The sequence below is a fragment of the Oreochromis niloticus genome, linkage group LG10 (genome assembly GCF_001858045.2).
Source record: "Oreochromis niloticus isolate F11D_XX linkage group LG10, O_niloticus_UMD_NMBU, whole genome shotgun sequence".
NCBI lineage: Eukaryota > Metazoa > Chordata > Actinopteri > Cichliformes > Cichlidae > Oreochromis > Oreochromis niloticus.
Window position 1 is genome coordinate 14,643,729 of NC_031975.2, and position 23,975 is coordinate 14,667,703.

Here is a 23,975-nt window from a genome sequence, read left to right on the forward strand (position 1 = left end):
ACATGCCATAGCTTCAGTGCATTTGAACGGGATCTGAGTTTTTGTAGTTTTTCAATTACAGTTTTATAGTAAATGGCCTAAATGGTAAATGGCCTGTATTTATATAGCGCTTTACTAGTCCCTAAGGACCCCAAAGCGCTTTACATATCCAGACATCCACCCATTCACACACACAGTCACATAGTCAAAGCACTTCCGGTAATTTTATAAAAGGAATTTAACTCAAAGGAATCTACATGTTGTGCTAAATCTCAGTATTTAGGAAAAAACTATGTATGGACCTACAGCAGTATGAAAGAGATGAACATAAAATACTGAAGTACAGGAAATGAGCAGTAAATTAAATACCCAATTCTAAAACAGTTTGGACGCTGTGTAAACTATAAATAAAAAACAGAATCTTTTATTCACAACTGAGATATTTTAGGTCATTTTGAATTCGATGGCAGCAGCAATGTTAGGCCCACTTGCCTGATTTAAAATCTTTGAAAATTTGTCATTCTCCAAAAACCTATGAACCTAATTTTATATACCTCTTTACACACACACACAAATCCTACACATATCCTGCTATTTTGTTACCAGTGTCAGTATGCAGGCTTCATATGTCTGTAATGCTTAAATGCTTTTTGAAGTTATAGCACAGTAGGACTTGTAATTCAGCTTTTCAAAATCCAGTCGCGGTCATATTGGAATCCCACCATGTGTGAAGAGCTGCTTCCCACATGTTCCAGCAGAGGGCGCACATGTGTTAAAAAAGCCCGGGCGTCTGAGCAGAAGGATGCTCAGCCAGGTGTCGGCTGCAGCATCAGCACCGCTCCTCCTCCAGTTCCCTCCTCCTCCTGCTGTCCGCAGTACCTCTCTTTCTCTCTCTCTCCGTGCGTCGTTTCTGGCAGCCAGAGAGAGTGAGGAGGGAGTGGAGAGACGCGCTGGTAACTCCTGCGTTTTCACCGACATTCTTCAATGAATCAGCAACAGAGAAAGCTGCAGGTAAGTCGCACGACTGTAAACACCCCGCGCTTATTTTGCTTGGAGGGCCAGCATTGATTTCCCGAAAAAGTGTCGCACTTATTTTGCTCGTAGGATTTCGGGTCTTGCTGCCGGACTCGGTTCGACCAGCACCATAAATACAGTTTGTTTTTGACTAGGCCCGCATCACGGCAATGTGCGAGGGAATTTAGCTCGACTCTACATATAAATAGCTGTAACCTCGAAGTTGAGCCACAGTGTTGGAGAGAAAGTGAGGTCAGAAGGAAGAGACCGTGCAATGGAGATGGATGGAGCAGGTTAAGTCTCTGTGGGTGCCGCTAATGATCCAGTATAGATTTTAGGATTTAAACCAGATCCACTGCACTGAGAGATGACATGGACTTGAGTTTGAAGGATTTTGTTTTCATTTCTCGCCAAATGTTATTTATTGATAAGCTATTTTTGTGCAGAGTGTTTATAGACTTTAAAAGCAAAGACTCTCACAGCTTTCTAATACATAACATATCATTCTTGTTAATTGATAGCTGGAAAAGCTGCAATATTTTAAATTTCTTGTCGTGTTTGCCCGCTCAGGCTTAAGCTTTTTACTAGTGAAAGTGGACAAATGTACATTTATAATGCAAAAGTTTGAAGTCTGATAGTATGATTAATAACTTTTCATTTCTAAGTCCACAAGTGACACTGTTGCACACTCATGCAAACACTAATTCTTCAGTATCTTGACTGCTTTCAAGGAACCCACGGCACAGAGGCTGTATTGATACTTCAGTTCCTTTTGCAACACTTCCCATTTTCTCAGCCTCATTGTTGGAGACTTGAGACCTGACAAAAGAAAACAACAGATGGAACAATTAAAAGTGACTGAGGGATTTCACGCTGTTGTTTCAATTGACCGGTGTCGGATGATTGGATTGTCCTTGAGGCAGTTGGATGGCGGTGTCTTTGTTGGGGTGAATCCCCCTTTTTCAGCTGCTCGGCTGAAGTTCTTGTACTTTTTTCAAATACGTTCTAGTTTGCAAGCGTTAAAGTTCAGAATTTGCCTGCACTACTGAAGTATGAAAACAATGTGCCTCTAATCTGATAGGATCTATATAAAAATAAGTGATGTTTTCAGCATTTATTGAAATTGTCTGCTGCCAATATTGATCTCAGTATCAGAGACTTCCCACATTTATGGATCTTACAGTGCTAAATCTCACCAATCCCTCCCGATCATGTTAACGTGGAGGTTGACACTGCATCAAAGCAGGACAGCAGCTCTTACGGCCTTGGCTGTACACTGGCTGCTCTAGTTGCTGCTCTCGATGCTGATGCATGTGTGATTGATTCATTACATCTGACCTCTGCTAGGTCTGAAGAGCGATCAATTTATCAGATCTCTGCCAGGAATACCACTGCCGGCTGTGTGGGAGTGTGTGTCTGACTTTGTGTGTTTTGTCTAAGCGTGACATTCCGGGTGCCTATACCGTGTGTGTGTATGTGTGTGTTTCTGCAGGTACAGAAAAGCCTATGAATGTAGCACATCGGTATGACCTTCAAGGTCATTTAATAGGACAGAACGGAGGAGAAGGAGGAGGAAGGAAGGGAGAGAGGGAGAAACTGAGACGGGAAGTGAACTGAAGCTGAGAAGGACATTAAAGTTGGTCAGTGTGCCTTTAAATAATATGTCACAAGTGCAAGGCTTTAATTATTTTGAAACATTTTTGTCTTTTCTTTTTTTTTTACATTTTTGCTTGGATGATTGTGGTCTACTAATAAATATAACAGTGGTTTCCTGATAGTGGTGAAAAAGGGTTAATGTAAGAAAATGATAGAAAAGGTTGCAGTTATTTTAATAACACAATTGTTAGAATCTTCCACACTTTGGACGCATCTTTTCTCAGAGTGAGGATGCTCTGCACTTGCAAGTGCATGTACACACGCATGTACATTATGTGTGAACCGAGCATCAGCACACGCATTCTCGAATTCACGCTGCTTTTGTCTGGAAGGTGGCATTGAGCTTATTGTAGCTCCTCCCCTGCAGTCGCAGGCAAGACATTACAGGGTGAAAAGAGAGGCACGCCTCCCCTCATGACACACACACACACACACATGTGCACACACACACATACAGTTTTCCGTGTCCCACCAGGAGCAGACATGAAAGACCTTTATTCACTTGTGTCAGTCAGTTTAAGAGAAGCTCACCTGATTTTGCTTTTTTATTTTAAATGTATCTTATTTGTATATTTGTCTCATATTATGTTATTAAGCTACAGACGTTATTAAGAAACTTTATACAATTGTGTCAATGAACTTAAAAGCATGTGTGTGATAGAAAGAACTGTAGTAGCTGTAGTTAACCTTGGTTAGGTCTACCTCATTAATGTTTTATGAAACTTCTCAACAGTGTACATCTATGTTCTTTTTTTAGACTTACTCCCCCCAAATAAAATCCACTCCCAGAACAGCAGCACAAGTGAATTCTCCTCCCAAGGAGTTTTTGTCCTGTGTTGTACTTTCTAGCCTTCCATTTTTGAATGTGTGAAAACACTTAAAGAAAGCTTTTTGCCTTTTTTCCCCCCTTTTTGCATATCATTGCCCCTCCCAAAAAACCCTCATCTCGCCCTATTCTTTGCTCACCTCTCACTGATCCTTGGGCAGCTCTCCCTCCCCCACACTCCAGGGGTTTACCACTTTCACATTGCACATACGCTTGCACATTACAATACTAACCAGAATCCGTCACATCCCCGCTCCTTTGCACCCCCTTGGCACTCCGCAGCATCATTTTCTGTTTCTATATTCTCTCGAAATAAACACGAGTGACTCAGCTCGTCTAAGTTGCTCTCAGCTTCTCTTTGTCTGGGCCGTCTCGCCTCTCCTGCTTTATGTCTGACTGTGTATGTCTGCGAGTCTTGGTGAGCGTGTGGCATCCTCACAGTCCCACGGAGAATTGCACTATCATTGCACCGCTTTGCATTTGAAATGAACTCCTCTTTGTCCCGCCTCATACAGTTTCGCACAGCCAGCTATGGAAGAGTTAACCTTTTTTTTTCTGCGACAGGAGTAGGCTAGTGGGTGGAGGGGCTTTACTAATAACAATGCAGTGGTGCTACCAGCAAGCAGCCAGCATGGACAAACACCCTCTTTTCTGCTCTCCTTACCTCAATAAACCCTTGTCTGGACCTTTGCAAACACGTGTTTTAATTGCACGTAGCTGCCGCTTTTAACCCGATGGTTCAGGTTGAATATCCAGAAAGGACTCAGCTTTGTTGTCGTTTTTTTAATTTATTTTTTCCTCATATTTCCTGCCTTTTTCTTTCATTTCATCTTAAGTCGGCTTTTGTTGCATTGGTCTTGCTTTTATATGCCCCATTCTTACATAAAAAAAAAATATTGTAGTTTAACCATGTACATCACGTTGCACCATAAAGTTTATTATTATTGTCTGCCCTCACTTTATCCCAGTCGAGCATTACCGACTGCATAGCCTGGTGAAATAGACAGCGAAGCGGGACCGTGTCCGATTTAGTGGAGATTCATCCCGTGTTTTTGCATAAAAAGCAAGGCTAAAAAAAATAAATAAATAAATAAGGAGATGGTAAATGCCATAAATAGATGTGTGCATGCATGCAGACCTTTTGTTTTGTTTTTGTTTTTTTCAGCCTCATTTCCCCCCCAGTTAGAAGCTGTTTCTTTGTCTGCCCCTGCTGCAGCGATAGTCACTGCCTGAGTGTGAGCTGTTGTGTGTGAAGGTGATTCTCGTGTTTGACGATCTTTCATTTCGCATGCACTCGGTGATCACCTTGGTGCTTTATGGGGTTTTTCGGATCAGAAGTTTCCTTTTGTTTTTGTTCTGCCTCCCGTGTTGGCAACAATGGGACAAACCTAGCGTGCGAACACGTTTTGATGGATGGATGTGCACGTGAACCCGTGCCAGCGTTTGACCGTTTTTCATTTGGTTTCACCTAATAAATCTAATTTCTGGCATATTGTCATCTTCTGCTGATTTCATAGCAGGCGCCAAACGCCGCCTGCCTGCCCGAAATAAGGGAATAAATCAGCTTTTATTGGAGATCATCTGATATTCTCATTCTCCCTTATTCACTCATATATGACCACCCACTATGACTCAAGATCCTGTAGAAATCCTGTTACTGATTCCCCTGCGATATAGACTTATTCCCCTCCCCCGGGGTACAAAAAGGTGTCCAACTGTAGGAGGTAGGAGTAGAGTGGGGGGATGAGCTGAGAGGAAATCATTTGGGCAGATGTAGCCTGCTGATGTGCCATCTATAAGGATGAAAATGAGATTGATTACCTCACCCTGCCCTTATTAACTCCGTATTATTGGGATGAAAGAGAAGAGGGGAGCGAAAGAGACAGAGTTGTTGAGAAAGGCATAACACTAAAGAACTGAAGGGACATCGCTGAGCTCAGTGTTGTGAGCTAAATTCTGTCAGCGAGGCGACGCTGGTTGATGAGGAGCATGTCTGTAAGCACAACTATAAAGAAAATCGGTGCAAAACAACAATCAAGCAGCTGGAGAAGACTATTTCTGGTTATTTTTGCACTCCTGTTTGCCTCGCTGTTTCTGTGTGATGGTAATCCCTTTGCTGTGTGCATACTGGGTTATTGCTCGGTTCACACATATAAACAGTCGAGCATACTTCAGTGAATCATCACTTGTGAAATTCTGTCTGCAGGCTATCTATTGTGTCTTGTGAAAATGGAGCGTTTAGCTTATTTCACTGCTATTTCTGTCTGTGTGGTTCGCAGACAGCGATGAGGTGGCGGTAGTGGGGTTGAAAAGGAAGGAATGGATGAGTAATTCTTAGCTAATTTCTGAATAGGTTTTTTCGCTAAGCTTTATCCTGCTGGATGATTACGTTAAGGAATGCAATATAAAGACAATATCCTCCGCCCCCACCAAATTAGCACAAATATGATAGTTTTTATGTCTTACATCTATCCACGGCTGTAGAACACAGCTTTTCACAAGTTCACACTCTCCAACATGTTCATTGTACAAGGACACACAAGGGTGATGTCACTGGTGATTAATTGCATGTATGCAAAGACACAGCATGGACTGAATTAGAGAGAGAGACAAAAAAAGATTTTAAGGATAACTGCTCCACTGCATTTGAATGCAAATCCTTGCACAATCCAATTTTCAAATGCAGGAACAATCAGGAGTCATAAATTATGTCATCGCTTTGTCCATTTAAGTTTGTTCCCCTTTTGCTAACATTGCAATGTGATGGAATTTACATCCCAGCAGAGGTATGTGCGGATGAAAGAGCGATAGGGCATGGGGCAATGAATATATGTGTGTGTTCCTGGGTTTCCCCTTGGGACCGCAGAGCTGTAAAACCTGTCTGCTCTCCAGTGGGGGAGGAGAGGAATAAAGCAAAGTGCCAAAGACAAATGGCTTCTGTAATAGCCACATGTGCTGCTGGACCAGCAACAAAGGCACTGAGGGGGAAGGCTCGTAGGCTCGTGTTGATGTGTCTACACAGGTGACTGCCTTTGTACTGTCACATGCGTTCATGTGATACAGAAAACGTAAACCAACTCAGCAACAGAAGAACAAAAAGATATGCCCATGAAATTTCCTTACTTGCTTTCAAAGAAGAATATATAAGATGCCGGGGCATATTCCTTTGAAATTTCATGTTTGTTTTTTTTATCTGGAAAAAATTCTTTGCGGCACTCAACTTTGATCCCCTGAATGAATCCAAGACTGGCAGCCCCTACCCTTCTTGAAATCTGTAAAACCCTCTCACATATTTTGGCTCATATTTTGACCTCAGAGGAAGTAGAGGACTGAAGAGAGGAGGCTGAATCTTCGGCACTATTACTATTGCAAGACATTAGTGTTTTTAAAGTCACAGTTTTCTTCATCCAGTTGAAAAAACCCAAAACACAGCATTCTCTCTATAAGTCAAATATTCATTAGAAATGCCTTATAGCAGCATATTGAACAATTCAATTTGTAATTGTAAGCGAGAGATTAGAGCACAGTTAGATGGTTACTTTAATTTGAGCTCTACTGATGGAGTGGAGATTAAAAAAAATCTGGCAGGTAGGGAAAACTAAAATAAAGTGTGGCTAATGTGGCCAGGAAATAGCTATTAGTGTGTCAAGTCAAGTACTTCCATTGTTTCATGTAGTACACGATCTACTGCATACTTACTTGTGGAGTATGTGAATTTCAACAGGATATTTTTTCTAGCTGTTGCACTTCTGAACTTCTACCTCTTTCTGTGCCTCTGAGCACACATAAAATAACATTTTTCTACAGTCGAGATTAAAATTGACATACACGCAAAATTAAACCCCATTACACCAACATGACATGTGCTTTACATGGCTGATAAAATCTTATTTAACTATCGCTGACATCATCATTGATGCTATTATTGGCTGACATTGTTTGGAACCCTCTCTTTCCATTGTGTAGCCAAGAGTTAACTTTGTGACGTTTAAGAGTACCTCATCAGTGTGTTCACTTCATGTAACAATAGTTGATTGAGTGAACAGCAGAGACGCAAAGATCGACCACTCAGGGAGCGGAACTGGACAAATTCCAGCGTTCTCATCCCAGACTGGTGACTGCCCGGTCAGCCTCACTCATGTGTAATCACAAGCTGCTCTGTTTCATGCCTGCACAACACAAGCACAGGTTTCACAGGCAAACGGCCACGCACCCGCTCACAGCCACACGCTAACACGTCATTAACGTGGACGTTCTTCACTGTGAGTGAAGTCACAGAGTAAAATACTTAATCCTCACCCCGGCTAAAAATGGCCATTTTAGTGATGTGGCTAAAGGTAAAGCTATGCAGATGTCAGAGCCAACCATGAGACAGGAGCCTCGGTATGAGCAAAAGATCAAAGCGGTTACAAGAAAAACTATGGAGACTAGTGAAAAAGAGAAAAGGGTTGATGTTCTTTTTCTGCTGAGTGTATGTAAACATACTGGAAAAATGGCATAATAAAAAAAAATAACATTTATTTTTTTACAGAAATCTGTTTCATCGACTTTTGTTTGGTAAGGTAATACGTCAGCTAAAGATTATTGTACAGGAACCCTGTAACGTATTTTAGTCGAAGGAAAATTGTACATTTTAATTTCTTTCATTATGAAAATCAGAATTTGTATTAAAGAAAAGTTGAATTCATACTGTCAGTTTTAATGCTTAGGAAGAAAATTGACAAAAAAAAATAGGCATCAGTGGGTCACACTTAGAAAAAAAACTGAAGTTGTATTCAGTCAAGAAACTTGCAGTTGGTGCATTTCTAGTGAACACATTTGTGTGAATGCAGACTATTTGAGTCACAGCTTAGACAAGCTGATTGGAGTGTAGATGCAGGTGTAAATGATCAAGGTTGAGCAGACACCATAAGAGTAGAAGCAAAGCAAGCAAAACAACAACTAGACACACAGGCTCCTGCAGCCTGGCTTTACTTTTGTCAGGAGATTTACTTATGTGTACCCACAGTCGAAAGATTAAAAAAGAAAACGAAAAAACAACAACTCCCAGTTTCAGCGACATGACCAGTACCAATTAGTATTAAATCTTGTAACAGATTTTTGTTAACTGATTTGCTCTCTTGGGTTTTTATCAGTAAGTTGCTTCAGAAAAGGGGCTCTATAGTGCATGCTATAGAGGGCCAAATGAGCACTAATTAGAACACTTGTGTGCTCCAGCAACAACTCTCTTTTCTGTATCTATTTGCATGTCTCATTTCTCTCACCTCAGGTCTGTGTCTCAGTCTCTCACCCACACAGACTCATTCCTGCTCAGAGACAAAAACGGAAGGTTAAGGAAAGCCTCTGTCTTTTCTTAACTCAACACCACTTTTGAGTTTTTCTTGAGACCCCTGTCATGTATTGTTACCAGCCTCTCGTCTTTCACCTTCTAAAAAGAGCTTTCCGTCTTAAACGCAGCACTTCATAGGTTAGGAGCCCAGTGAAAAATCACAAATACTAGTGTCATTCTCCAAATTTAAGCACTGCCAAGATATCCCCATATCACAGCCCACGCTCCCATCACTTAAGCGATGCACCTTTCCACCTTTTTTGTAGGGATATGATTGCACCTTCGCTCATTTATGTTTAGTACTGTGTGTATTTTGTATGCGCTGTGTGTGCTTGTGGCTGAATGCGCCTCTAACAACAGTTGCGTGTAGGTGTGAGTTTACATGTGAAATTGATGCACAGTAGAATGCATAGGAATGTAAAAGCATAAAGGTCACCTTCAGATCTTTATTGTATGACTGACCGTTTTCACTTGTGGTAGATTCCAGGATGAGGAAATGTATAATCTGCATCCAATAACAGCTTTGTTGGGTTATGCCTGCATCTGTTATTTCCCAGATGAGCTCAGTCTGAATACTTAGCTCAACATTTAGGTGAAACAAAGCCTGCCTTTCTTCTTAACACCTAAATCTGAATGATGTAGCACAGGTTACAATGTTATCCTCAAACAGCTTACCCTATTTATTCAATTTGGATAAAAGGAAAATAAATGTTAAAAAAATACTATAGCATATGTTTATTTGTTCCCTAACTCCTCCTATATGTGTAAACAATCTGGAAACTTACTATATAAACCTCTTATGATACCTGGATTGACAATATACATACAAAACAACAAAAAAACAACACCCAGCACGCCCCTGCGGGCGGTTTATCCTTCAAGCTCGGGTCCTCTACCAGAGGCCTGGGAGCTTGAGGGTCCTGCGCAGTATCTTAGCTGTTCCCAGGTCTGCGCTCTTCTGGACAGAGATCTCCGATGTTGTTCCCGGGATCTGCTGGAGCCACTCGCCTAGCTTGGGAGTCACCGCACCTAGTGCTCCGATTACGGGACCACCGTTACCTTCACCCTCCCCATCCTCTCGAGCTCTTCTCTGAGCCCTTGGTATTTCTCCAGCTTCTCGTGTTCCTTCTTTCTGATATTGCTGTCATTCGGAACCGCTACATCGATCACTACAGCCGTCTTCTTCTGTTTGTCTACCACCACTATGTCCGGTTGGTTAGCCATCACCATTTTGTCCGTCTGTATCTGGAAGTCCCACGGGATCTTAGCTCGGTCATTCTCCACCACCCTTGGGGGCATCTCCCATTTTGACCTCGGGACTTCCAGGTTATACTCGGCACAGATGCTCCTGTACACTATGCCGGCCACTTGGTTATGGCGTTCCATGTATGCTCTGCCTGCTAGCATCTTGCACCCTGCTGTTATGGGCTGGATTGTCTCAGGGGCATCTTTACACAGCCTGCACCTGGGGTCTTGCCTGGTGTGATAGACCCCAGCCTCTATGGATCTTGTGCTCAGAGCTTGTTCTTGTGCTGCCATGATTAGTGCCTCTGTGTTGTCTTGCAGTCCAGCTTTGTCCAACCACTGGTAGGATTTCTGGATATCAGCCACCTCCTCTATCTGCCGGTGGTACATACCGTGCAGGGGCCTGTCCTTCCATGATGGTTCCTCGTCTCCTTCCTCTTTCTTGGGTTTCTGCTGCCACGTGATGCACACACACACATATATATATATATATGTTCATCAAACACTGACATTAATAGCGCAAGTAATTAATTACTTTGTCTTCTACAATGAGTATGTAACTTCAAATAGGCAGAATGAATATATGTTTGTATTCACTTGTTTGGTCTTTCTGAACAGCAATTTTTGCCATTTCACTATATATGAAGATAAAGGGAATAACATTATAAATGAACATGCATGTATGTGTTTTTATATATACGTGTGGCGAGCAAGTGGAGGCAGGCTTGGGTTGTATAATGTAAATAAGGGTTTGCTTCTGCCAGGAGTGCTTGTGGCAACGGTGCATTCATAACTCATAACTACTCTTATATAATGCATAGTATCCTTTCCACTTAGTTTTTCTTATTTGCAGTTTTTCCTCTGCTCCGAGCTGGTTGATCAAAGAGATTTTTCATATTTGTTAGATTTTGTAAATGCATAATTCATATTCCTGCCAACCGACACGCCTTCAACCAACACTCCCTCGCATGTGATCTTCTTTACTTAGAGGATCTGAGCGTGTGTGACATCAAAATAGCCTAATAACGTTAAAGGCAGCTGAGTTTTATTTCTTTTCATGTTTCAGATTTTCTTTTTTTTACTATCATCCACCAGTTTCTATTATTCTATCTGATTCTATTATTTTTCAAGTTATGATTAGAGTTTTGCCGGATTGTTTTTTGTTTTGGATTTTCTCAGTTAGGTGAAATGCAGCTTATTCTGGTTCAGCCACTGTGACCGAGCTCAGCATCCAGCCTCCCGAGAGTGCTGTCATCAGCACAAGCTGCAGCACTACATCAGTGCCAAAATTGATCTGCCACACATGTCTTCTCAGGGAATTCTCTCACCCTGTAGCACAGCTCTCTGCCACTTTCCTTCCCTCCTATCCATCTCTGTCCCCGCCTCTGTGTGAGCAATTAGCTAATTATTTGATTGTTTGCACCAATCAAGGGTAAATATGAGCAGGGTACACACAGGCAGAGGGGAGCAGACATTGTGTGGATTATCCTCCATGTTCTGTTTGTCAAGCACAATGAATTTCCATGTGTTCCCACACAGGAAACTAGTGTAGGGTCGGGGGGGGGTTTACTTTACCACAATCTCAATAAAAGAGTTGGGTTTTTAGATTTTATAACTCAAATTCTTTTAAAAAATGACCTCATTTTAGTTTGCTAAAGCCAAATAGAATATTAGGATAACTGTGATGGTATCTCCAAATTACTTTTAAGAAAACCTGTAGGAAATTGAACTTACATGTGAATCTTTCCCCTGTCCTTTACATTTAGAAAGAATTTAGCTCTCTATGTTTGAGGAATATCAAACGTGCCACAGGCAGTGAGAGCTGTCACGGGGCACGTGGAAAAGCCACTCGCTAATGAGAACAGACACCCCTGCTGCACATATAATTAGAAGGTGGGAAAGCTATTCATACTTTGCTACTCAAACATTCAGTGTGATGGTTTAAGATATATATTTTACTTCATTCTTTGACTGCACAGACAGATGAATTGATCCAGACGGTTTTGATAGCAGGTGATTGAAATCTGACGCTTGTTTTGTATAAATTTTCTCTATGATGCAGGAAACAGGCCTACAAAACAAGTGAGCAAAAGATGCTCTCCCTGAAGGGCAAGGGAGCTGAAACCATTAATATTCAATGGTTTTAATGCTTCTGGTTCAAGGCAGAAAGAGAATTCCTCGTAGAGCTCTCGTATAATTATGGAGAAATTTAAGGAGACACCCGGAAGTGTTTATTCCGAGAGTGTTTGAATGTGCGTGTTTTATACCGCTTGTTATACCGTAATATGATGTGTAGTAATATGTTTCAGCTCTACGACCTCATTTGTGTATTAAAGGCTAACGCAAGTATTTAAAACACAGTTTTAGAGACTGGAGATTTTAAATGCAGCAGGACGTGCCGTTGTTGTGTACAGTCCAATCATGCCATTAACTACATCCACCCGCTACAGAAAACATGCTGAGAGGAGAGTGGAAACCCTCCTGTAGTGATCAGACATACCGCATGGATTTATCCCTTCTGAGCTGCTGTTTCTGTTCCTCGCCATTAACGACCCCTGCACCTAATTTTCATCTTTTTCATGTTAGGATGATGCCTGCCTTTGAACATATCGGAGACACTGCTTGCTTGTGTTGTACGTTCTATAAAAACTTAATGATCGGAAAAGCTTTTATTGCAAGTCTTTTCACCCAGTTCTCATCTTGCTTTCTATTTCACATTGTCTCTTGAGGAAAAAAAGCTCATTACAAAACACTTCTCACCCTTTCCGCCTTCCTCTTGCCTTCATCAACCATCCCCAGGGTGATTCCTTCACTTACATGCAAACACGCTGTACTTCTCTCTTCACATATCTCTCATAACTAAAGTGAACATCTACAGTAACTCTCCCTGTACTCTTGCTGATTACAGTAAGAACATTGCTCTTACCTCAGTGATGCGCTTTATGGATGCTGTTTTGCATAAAATAACTGGTTTTGAAAATAGTGAAACAAAGACTTTGGCGCTCAATTCAGTAAAGCACGCAATGTTTTAGCCTCAAAATACACATAAAATACATAATGTAAAAGACCCATTATACAATGCAAATACAACACTTGCATCCAAAAGATACTGGAGTAGCACCCCTAGACAAATGACCGTAACACTGTGCTTAGGTGAAGTACTTACGTAGTTTCACCACCTCTGGACATGTCTCTGTCACTCTCTCGTAGGGCAGCGGTCCCCAACCTTTTTTGCGCCACGGACCGGTTTATGTCCAACAATATTTTCACTGACCGGCCTTTAACGTGTCGCGAATACAAGACCTGTACCAAAGAAAGAAGATTTATTCATAACACATGGGAAAAGTCTCAGGGAAACCAAGTTAACAATAAAAACGATTAAAAAATAACGATAAAAACCATGAAAACCATCAGTTTCACACCCGAGCCTCAACTCTCGCGGCCCGGTACCAAACGACTCACAGATCGGTATCGGTGCCCCGGGTGTTGGGGACTGCTGTTGTAGGGGACCTGTTCACTTCATTTTACAATGTATGTAGCCAAATTGGATGCAATTGAGGTAGCCATTAATGGTTATGATGAATTGGAGCTCATTATTCAAAATAAATAATAATTTACACTTGCTGACCAGTATAGGATTTTCAAAACCAATACTGATATTTAGTGATTTAAAAATCAGATATATGGGCCATTACTTTTTCTTTCAGACACAAAAACATAAATAGGTGTGACAATGCAGTTTGAAAATAGTCTTCAATAGTCATCGATTGCATTATGTACAATTTGTAGGTTCCAAATTGCTGTTGCCAACAGGGGAGTTGCAGGGTGCCCTGTGGAGAACAAACTGTGCAACGTCAACACAATAACATGGTTGAACGGTGTTTCTCCTGCGTCTTCTTTACTTTTTACATTTTCATTTATTGCCTATTTTAAAAACCAACTCCAATAAACCGGAGCTGCCAGTATGTCGAGCTTTACTTACAAAGAACCCAATTGTGCCAATATCAATTGCACCAGTTTCCAAATGATTAGTTTATAAGGAGGAGACATGGCACTCACAGAAATTCAAGGGAGAATTTGCTGGTAGAAGTATAGCTACTGGGACAAAATGTCCATTGAAACCATTGAACTTAAAGATAATTTGGATAATGTTCTAAAATAAGTATCTGGAGGCATTTCAAGATGGCTGCCAAGTGGCCAGACTTGTGTCTAGAATGACTTTGGTGATGCCTGAAATTAAAATGGGAATTGAACATTATTACTCAGAGAACTAATATCTAATTCTTGTAAAATGATAGGTTAAAACCTCCAAGCTCTTTTTGAACCCACAATAAAACTTGCAAACTGCTGTAATTGTGTGCATGTTACATGGCACCAGCTCCATAGGCCCCATTTATGCTAGACTGTCTTGCAACCACCCACTATAAAACAAGAAATCTCTAAGTGGGTGGTTGCAAGAGTTCTCATCTACTTGTAAATTCTCTGATGCCTCTGAAATAGAAACAAGGTAGTATTAAAACTGTAATTTTCTTGTTATGCTTCCAGTGATTCTTCTCTCATAGCAACCAGTTTTTTTCAAATGGCCATCCACTGATATGAGTCACACATTAAGAGCAGAAAATGGTTCGCTGTACACAGCTGGTTTCATAATTGCTGCTACCCAGAGCAGGCTGAATATAAAAAAAAAAAATTAAGTGACTCTGTGGGGTAACTGCAGAATGGCTGCTTATTAAGCATACTCGATGCTTTTTTTCTGACAGTTCCCTTTGTTGTCTTTTATTTCAGATTGAAAGACCTTCATCGTGGTGAAAAACCATCAGAGACAGCTTTTTAACTCGCCGTAAATGCAAAATAAGAGAGGTAAAGTGAGAAAGGTTTCATGAGATGACATTTTGTCCCTGGCTTATTCAAAAGAGCCGTCATCAGACCCTGAAGAGGAAAGGCAGTGAGGGAAGTAACTTTTGTAGCTCCATAAATGGCCTCAGTACCCTGCAGGTGTCTTTGAGTGTGACAAAAATCAATTCAACATGAGCATTCCAACTAGTATCCAAGGCCTGAGGGTCAGTGTTGACAGAGGAGAAAAGATTGGAAATAAAACCCAGGTCCAGTTCACTCAGTCTGGAGATGACAACGCCAATCAGTTATCCTCAATCAGTGATCAAGAAAGAAGAGGTTTGTATGAAGACACGGGATACGGCACAAGCTCTATTCCTCCCTTGGTCTCTCAGAGCGACTCCCCAGAAAAGTTAGAGTTTTGGGGATCAGAGCAGCAATGCGTGGAGTCTGAGCTCCGAGACTATGAGCTTCTGGCACGTCAGGAGATACATACTTACCTGGGAAGCAGGAATCAGGAGGAGAACGAGGAGGACGATTGTGGAAGCATGAAAGATGGAAAAGATGAAGGTGCCATGTCAATATCATCGAGTTCAACAGCCAGCTCTGCTTCTACCGGCGTGAGGAGAAATGACAATGACAGCAACAGAGTGGAGAGTAAAATTCAGAGAGGCAAAGAGGTTCAGAAAAGGATCGCCTGTCATAGCACTGAGGAGCTAGACACATGTGTGACAGCAGAGAAACAGGACACCAGGTCAGGCAGAGAAAGATGGAAGGGAGGTCTGAAGGAGTCTAAGTCTGAGACGAATGTGTTCGTCTCCAGCCTGTCAGCTGTTTCCCTCAGTGGAAGCCTGTCTAGTGCTCTGGATGGTGGTGGAGAAACTTCTCTCACCTCTCTGTCGAAGACCAACCCTTATCACAATGCCCAAAACACTACCTCAGCCCAGAACAGAAGAAGGGCAGCGCCTGTAGATGCCAATCAGAACTCCCCACCGATGCATCCTCAGGAGACCCCTAACCCAACATTCTCATACCAGGATCAGAGAAAAGATGAGAGAAGTCATAGAAATGGCTTGTCCTCTGATGGAGGGCTGGGCCAAAGGAGAAAGGCTGGATTTGAGGAGAGGGTGCTGCCACCACGGCGCCAACAGCTTGTGAGACCCCTCTGTCAGACGGAGATGGGAAGAGCGAGGAGTGCAGACTCCAACACTCAGCAAACTGAGACAGGGCAACCGTCTCCTCTTAACCTCTCTGCAGATCCACACAATAATGGGTCAAACAGAAAGTTTACAAAAACATCTTTACGTGAACCATCGGATTTCTCCCACCTGTACAACACATCTGGAGTCTCCCAGCTGAGGCAACCCAGCCAGACATCCCAAAGGGAGACTCCACCAGCGGAAAAACAGCCAGCTACAAGTGCACGCCACAGTTCCAATCCCTCAAACCCTTCCACCTTAGAGAAGAGACCCCAGACTCAGCTTACGTACAGAAGGAATTGCTCTAGTCCCAACAGAACTGGGGTTGAATCCAGGTCATCAACCCCTCCACACTCCCCTCTCAGGACCCCCCAGGGCTCACCATGCAGGCAACCCTCCATGTACCTCGTTTCTAGGAATGTCTCTGGAGTGGTTAGACACATCCCTGCTGTATCGACATCAGCTCAGGGCTATGGCAACAGTTGCTTGAGAGCACCAGTCAAAACTAATATAAGCACAAGTGGAATCCCCAAAGCGCCTCTTAACAACCAGCAAAGCTCCCCCAGCTCTAACAACAACAACTCCCCCAAAGACAGCTCGCCATCACCTAAACTGAAACCTAAAGGAGTTCGCCCCAAAATCATTACCTACGTCCGAAAGAATCCTCAGTTTAAGCCTCAGGCTTCTGATGGACCGTATCAGGTATCCTCTCTACCATCCAGGCTGTCAGCATGCACCCACAGCCAATCACCCACATCTTTTAAAGACACACCTAAAGAGCCCCCAAGGCCTGATCCGGAAACCCGAGGAGCCCCAGTTCTTTGTGCCTCCAATCTGCTTTATGATAAGTACCGCCAGGAGATGCAGACAAACATTTTTCCATCAGGAATACTGAATAGGAGTATAAGGGCTCCTGGACACACAAACACTGTTCCACCCGTACACGCCCATAGCCACACAGCACCTCCAAAACTGGGCAGCAAGGCAGACAACTTCTATGGGACACCATCAGAGGTGAGTCCTGTTTACTGTAGAGATGTGATTTTAAGTTTTTCTTTTATTATTACTCTTACGCACAGTTTTTTGACCAAGCATGTTAATGCTTCCATCGTGCTGATAGGCCTAGTAAACCATGTATAATTGATAACAGGCCTTTTGCATTTTATGATCACTCTCAGAGGACCTTCATTATTGCTTCTAAATCTATTTCTTATTGATACTGATTAAATAAATTCATTTTGCATTCATACTTATATACGCAGTCGAACACGAACATGGGGAAATAAATATTTAATGCTTGTTGACGTGCAAAGTCCGCGGGGGACGAGTTAGTTTTCAGTGTTTCACATGACAATGCATGTGTGTTAGCATTTTGCCTAGAACACTGTTGAGAGTGTCAACATTTCAAATTTATTCCACAGCTTCCAGTTTCCCTGCAGGACTCTGTTACATTTTCATTTAGAGTTAATAACATCTGATTTGCTGGGTTCCATTTTTCATCAGACTTGATTGCTTCTACTCACAATATAAGAAAAAGAAGCATGCAGCAGAGTTCCAATCTGAGGATAGAAATACCTTTTTTTTTTTCAATAATCAGCATCATGCTGCTATTAGATTACAGGGTGTGTTGCACTTTTGCACAAAATTAAAGCCGCCACAGTATCCAGAGATTGTTGTTAACAAACATGGGTGAAAGTCTGAAGGGGGTTTTATAGTCACACACAAACACAAGTTAAAAACACAAAAGAAAACACTGTTATTATCTTAATCTAGAATTTAAGTGTGGCCCATACTTGAAATGCTGCAATGAAAAATGGAAAGCTCTTATGTGATTTAACTGCACAGAAATGGCTTCAGAACTCCTAAAAACACAGCATGTCAGTTATTTGGTGATTTTGATTTCTAGGTTGGAAGATCCGTCAGCTTGAAAGGCTGCTCCACTGAGGACGCTCTGCAGAGCAGGACAGCTGCTCAGGCAGGAGGGAGTGGCAGTCTTCTGAGGTCTGGCAGAGGTCTGCGTCTGGGACTGGGAGCTGTCACCAGAACGGCTACGATCTTGGCCAAGGGCAGAGGACCTAGTCAAGGTCAGAGGTCAACACAAGTCTTCAGCCAGCCGGTCCAACCTGTCACCCCAGCAACTAATCAGAAAGACCCAGATAACACAGGTAAATTAAACATTTGATCAGATCTGAATTTTCCACACAAAAAGCAGCTAGGATAGCAACTGTAAGTGACCTCTTTTGAGTCATCTGAGCTCGTGTCAGATTCTATTTCAGCAACCTAAAATTTATGCTGCATTACCTTTCTTCTCCTCTGCCGCACCAAGCAGTTTTGGGACCCTTTCCTCCCCCTATCAACTTGGCCCGAGATGAAGGCAGCTCATTAAAATGCGTTCTCTGAGATTAATTTTGCCTGATCTGATTGGGGATCTTTTAGAGACACTCTGAGGGGACTCGTTCCACACCAGTATGCTGCCATCACCAAAATCAAATAAATAAATAACTACTTGCTCACATTTTCCTCTTCGCTCACAGAAAATTTCCAATTCTGAGGGTTCAGATAGCATCTCTGGCTGCCGAACTCAGATTTAAGTCACAGCTCAACCATTAATGCAATATTGGAGTCTAAAATTTTCTCATCATCCTGCACACTGCTGGCAGGCTGTGTCATTTATCACTCCCATGCATGTTTGATTTGCTCTGTAGCTGAGGGTGCCAATGCAGACACAAACTGATAACATCCAGAGACATTTTCTACATGTACATGTGTACTTTAATATATACATATATACACAAAATACATACATACATCCCCAAAACTGAACATGCACAGTTGATCAGCATAGTTTCATGATGTGCTGGGCTTCCTTATCATAATCCTTATTAATACATATGCATAGCGACTACATGCTGCTTGGCCCTCTGGGAACTAAAGCCTTTGAAGTACAAAGCAATTAATACTTAAGTGATGTCACTATCTTCCTTCTGGAATCCTCCATGCCCTTTGCATGCTGCGTGGATGAACGGCACCTGAAATGCTGAAATTATTGGAGTTTTTCCTTTTTTCTCATCAGTCTCCTGGGAAAACCCTAACTATCCCCCCCCCCATTTCATTCATCGCTGTGAATAACAACATGTGAGGGAAGAGGAAATCTCTCTGTATCGAACAGATTATAGTATTTATGCTATAAAGTTATTGTATAGCTGTCAAGCTACTCAAACTACTTACTTAATTACTATATAGATACATCTAAATGCTGTATTGTTTTTACAATAAGGACCTTCTTCTCATATGTGCTGTAGCAACCAAGGCTTCTTCATGATGAAACTCTCATCTACTCTAAAAGCAGTGATCCTGATGCTTTGTGCATATTCTGCTGTGGAAATTGTAATACACTCAGGTGTTACATTTACATGGAATTTAAGACTCAGTGGAGGTAATCGGTGCAGGTTTTTGTGTCTCACCTTGACCTGACTCTAAAAGACTGGTGATTGTTGCACCTTTCCCAGCTGCCTATCCCATTGAATTTTTCTGGCCTAAATGACTTAATGTCCTTGCTTTCATTCAAAGGCGGTGGACGGAAATATGGTTTTACTCACATCTTTAGCATTGGCAAAACTCTTAGGGTTTTCTAAGGGAAAACAATTATGGCCTTAGGACCCTAAGGGCCTTTATAAATAAGCTTTTTGATGGTGACTTTATCACAGAGAACTTTGAGACATGTGGAATAAAGACACAGGTTACTGCTTTCTATATTCACAAGCAATCTGCGGCTGTGGTATGATGATTGCCAGGCTCACTTCTCTCCCTTGTCTCTCAGAGTGAATGAGTAGAGGGGAGTGGGGGTTGGGAGGGTAGAATAGAAATGAGACCATTTATCTTGAACGATCCTGACCTTCTCATTCTAGAGGAGCAAGCTCCAATCTAATGAACAGACTGCATGGCACACAGGCGGGCGCTAAGGATCGAGGGAAGACGTGACAAGTGTGAGCAGCAGCACGTATGATGCTGGAGGGGAGCTAGACTGGAAGCTTTTTTAATTTTTCTCCTTGTTTTTCCCCTCTCTGTTCCAACAGAGTTTTATTTCTCCTTCACAAAGTTTTCCTTTTCTTTCTGTTGTCCTCATGTGGTAGTTAACCCCGTAGCACGCACTGGCACATGCAGCTGTGCCAAATGGAGAGGAAATGAGGGCTGCCTACCTTATCTCTGTAGCCAGCAGGGGATAAAGCTCCTCTTCCACCCAGGATCTAGACCTTGTTCTGCAGGCTACTGCAGCCAAGATGGAGCTTTTATCCATGGCCTGGGGATTTGCCCACTGCCCATTGTGTGTATATTTGTGTGTAGCCTTTGTTGTTCATGCCTTCACATTTCATCTGTATTGCCATTGGAAGCCATAGATTACAGCAAAGAGAGGATTTCTCACAATCGTTCCCTGACAATAGCTTCCTCTATGAGGCTGTGATTACCTTTTTAACCTCAATTTCTCTCTTTGATTCCAAACATTTTCCTTTTGTCCTTCAATAACAATAGTTTCTCTTTTTTAAAATTTACCTTCCATACCTTTCAAGTCTGGAAACGACTGCTTTTAGGGTTCCGGATAACTTTGAAGGGTTACTGATAATAAGCCAGTAAGGTTATGGGTTAGATAGATATATTAACAATGACCTAATCTGTGAGTGTCACATTGAATACCATGATAGCGCTGGCATTTGAGAAACCGCTGGCCAGTAGCCCAGTCTGCAATCATCAGCAGAGCCAAACACAGCTGTTCACAGGTTGTTGTGTGTATACTTATTATATTTACTTGGCGCAGCAGTCATAGTCATAGCATGATGAACTTCCTGGTGCCCAATGAGAGCTTAGTCAACACAGGATAATGAATGATTCACAGGGGGATAAACATCACAACTGTTGATTTTCTTGTATATATTTTGCCTAATGAGTTTAGTCAATAAGTACTCACACATAGTACACACACACATACGTGCACACACACAGACACCTATACACACAATTACTTTCCTGTGTATCAGGATTCATTTGTTGCAACTTAGACAAAAGGAGCATAAATGCAGTAAAGAGCCAGATATGATGAAATGCAGTGAAGTAGTTCTTTTTTTCTCAGTTCAGCTGTAGCTAATTGCATATGTCTTGATCAGTTTTTTAGCATTCACAGTATCACACATGAGATAACATGATTTATGCTTGATTCTCAGATGACCAGGCCGCCACCCCACCTGCTACTACGACAGCAGCAGCCCAGCCCCAGGCTGCAGCGGCCTCCAGGTCTCTGCTTCCCAAAGCAAGTCAGTCGGGTCTTCGCCCCCCAGGCTTCAGCTCCAGCCGCCTCCCCGCGGGCCGCCTGGCAGCGTTTGGCTTCGTCCGGAGCTCCAGCGTGTCCTCTGTCTCCTCGGCCCATTCTGCTGACAGCACACAGAGTGACCCCTGCAGAACAGCTCACCGTGAGTCAGCTCAAATCTGTTGACACCACCATTACCACGCGTGAGATAGAGACCCTACCATGCACGCTTCTGCTTTTCTATGATGCCACGTTCACGTCGTGCGAGTGCCTGTCTGTTAACTTTAATGCCGACTTTATCACCACATTATGATACATTAAGAGCGATAAGCACTTTAGCGCTTTTGTTGCCTTCCACTGTGTTTTCCCTCATGAATATAGTTTGCATAAACAGCCCCACCCACATGCATTATGTTACAGTTTGCTTTCTCTTTGAGTTCCACCCCCCCTACAATTTATCCTTCACTCTGAATTTTCACACACAATATCAATGTAATTACCGTCTGCAGAGACACCGATTCAAAGAGCACATCTTCCATAACACACGAGGACACCAAAGAAAAATCAGATTATAGTCACTAGCAGTGCAGTGTGTAACTGTTGGGTACTGTGATAAGTCAGTTCAGTGCAGTCAATTCGCATTTGTGTTTTATCATCAATAGGTTTGCGCACAGGCCACGTTGGTCTTTCCATTCTTACGCTTAGTGTTTGTCAAAATGACACAGCACGCATCATTGTTACCCAGAGTTATCAGTAATTTTACAGGCTCTTACTGTAACTGGGTCTGTGCTGCAGATTCTGTCAGCATTAGCAGAGATAACAGCAATGCTTGTGTGAATAGCTTTCATTTTCACAGTAGCGGGGGCCTGGAAGAATTTACAGTTGTGATCCCAGTGCTGCTTGGCAGACTGGTTAGATAGTTGGCTGAATTTTGTGATGGCTGCATGTGTATTTAATGTGACCTACATAGGAAACGCTTGCTCTTCCTCTCCCAGTTACAGTTGACGTAAGCGCCTCGCTCTCACGCACGTCAGGCCCCCTGTTATGTCATCGCTCCTTTCCCTCATTTCCCCCCTTGTGCTCATACTTTTTTTCATCCTTGTCTTTTCTCTCCCATTGGTTAAAAAGTGAACACAAACTGTGCAGTACTGAGGGAACGGCTCTCTGCAGTGCAACAGGGAAAAGAGGAATCCCTCTGGGTTTCCAAAGCAGAATGTGTTTATCTTTTTTTTTTAAACAAAGCTGCATAAATAGGGAGGTTTTATTTTTGAAAATCCTATGTGCTTCAGGCAAAAACATTGTTTATATTGTTTTAAATTTTGTGTGTGTTGATGAAGGAAGTAGCACCATTACTGACAAAGAGTGGGGGCACGTGTATGTGTGTCAAGCTGAAATCAGTGATTTTAAGAATCCTTTATTCGTGAATATTTATTGTCTTTTGGAGCTATTTCTAAGCAACTATACATCTCAGCATCCTCACTTTAAACAACTGCAAGTACAACTTATGTGGATATGTCACCACTTGGCAAAGGTCTAGGCGAAGACCCAAACTGTCACCTGTAGATGGGAGAAAACTGGTTAGGATGTTCAGTAACAACCGAGGAGCCATCAAAACTCAAGCCTGTTATGAACTGGAAACTGCCGATTCATCGGCATCCCTTTCCACAGTGAACAAATAATGGGTTGTTTTCTCGCCGTGGCACTGGTGCATTGAACAAAGTGGATGGAACAATGAATTAGGACTACTTCCAAATCCTTAAACTTCACCTCAAATCAACACCTAGACGGTAAAACTTGTTCATAATTAAGTGCTCTAATAGGATAATGATCAAAAGTAATCAATTTACGTCCTTCATTTTATATAAAACCTTCATTTCTACAGTTTTGTTCTTAAAATAAATATTTCAAATAATGTCGCACATAAGTGAAATTTGATTTAAGATATTTCTGCTGAGCAAACATTCATTACATCAGGACACACTGCAGCTCTTCACATACTGTAATGATATACTTGTGCTACTAAATCAGAGAAGAACAAACACAGTGTGACATGATCTTTCTTGCTGACACATTGTCTATTTAAAAAGCTCTCGGTATTAATGTGCAGTAGCCAATCACCTGTCGGTCAAAACTCCTTAGGCAGTTAAACCTTTAAACATCAAATATACTCAGAAAGTGTAGCAGCACCTGCCAGGACAACAGAGAAGACTAGAAATTTTTAAAAGTAGTGCCTGCAGCAGAATATTCCTCTTCCTGCTGTTGAACGGCTGCAGCGTAAGGTGAAGCTAAAATGGAATAGAGGATGATAGACGTGAGAGGAGGAAGATTAAGGTCCTTTGGTGTTAAGTTTTATGTGTGTGTCTGTTTGTGTGTTTGTACATGGCAGACAGTGGGAGAGACAGAAGGGGAGAGCAGAAACATTTATTTCCACTTTTGACTCTGCGTGGTGCTTGTGACCTTTATCAGTAAAGTATTTGAACTCTTGGCCCTTTTTGGACCCCCCCCCCAGACTTAACCGGGCTTTGCTGCAGATCCTCCTTTGTCTCTCCTGCTGTGTGAGCACTTGATGAGCTTTAAACACAAGGTTGTCTGATG

The 23,975-nt window shown here is 42.2% G+C and overlaps 1 protein-coding gene across 6 annotated transcripts in view; it reads left to right on the forward strand.

The window, feature by feature from the left end:
- Positions 1–843: 843 nt before the first annotated feature.
- The window catches only part of mtus2a (microtubule associated tumor suppressor candidate 2a), a 48,324-nt gene continuing 25,192 nt past the window's right edge, over positions 844–23,975 (forward strand). For 3 of the 6 annotated variants that reach the window (XM_019364107.2, XM_019364108.2, XM_019364109.2), the window contains exon 1: positions 21,407–21,543. The gene's annotated coding sequence lies outside the window, so the exon portion shown is untranslated. Of the gene's footprint in view, positions 991–2,485; positions 2,634–14,834; positions 17,096–17,987; positions 18,247–21,297; positions 21,544–23,975 lie in introns of those variants that run through there. The other 3 variants (XR_002063602.2, XR_002063603.2, XR_002063604.2) reach the window with 2 other exon arrangements.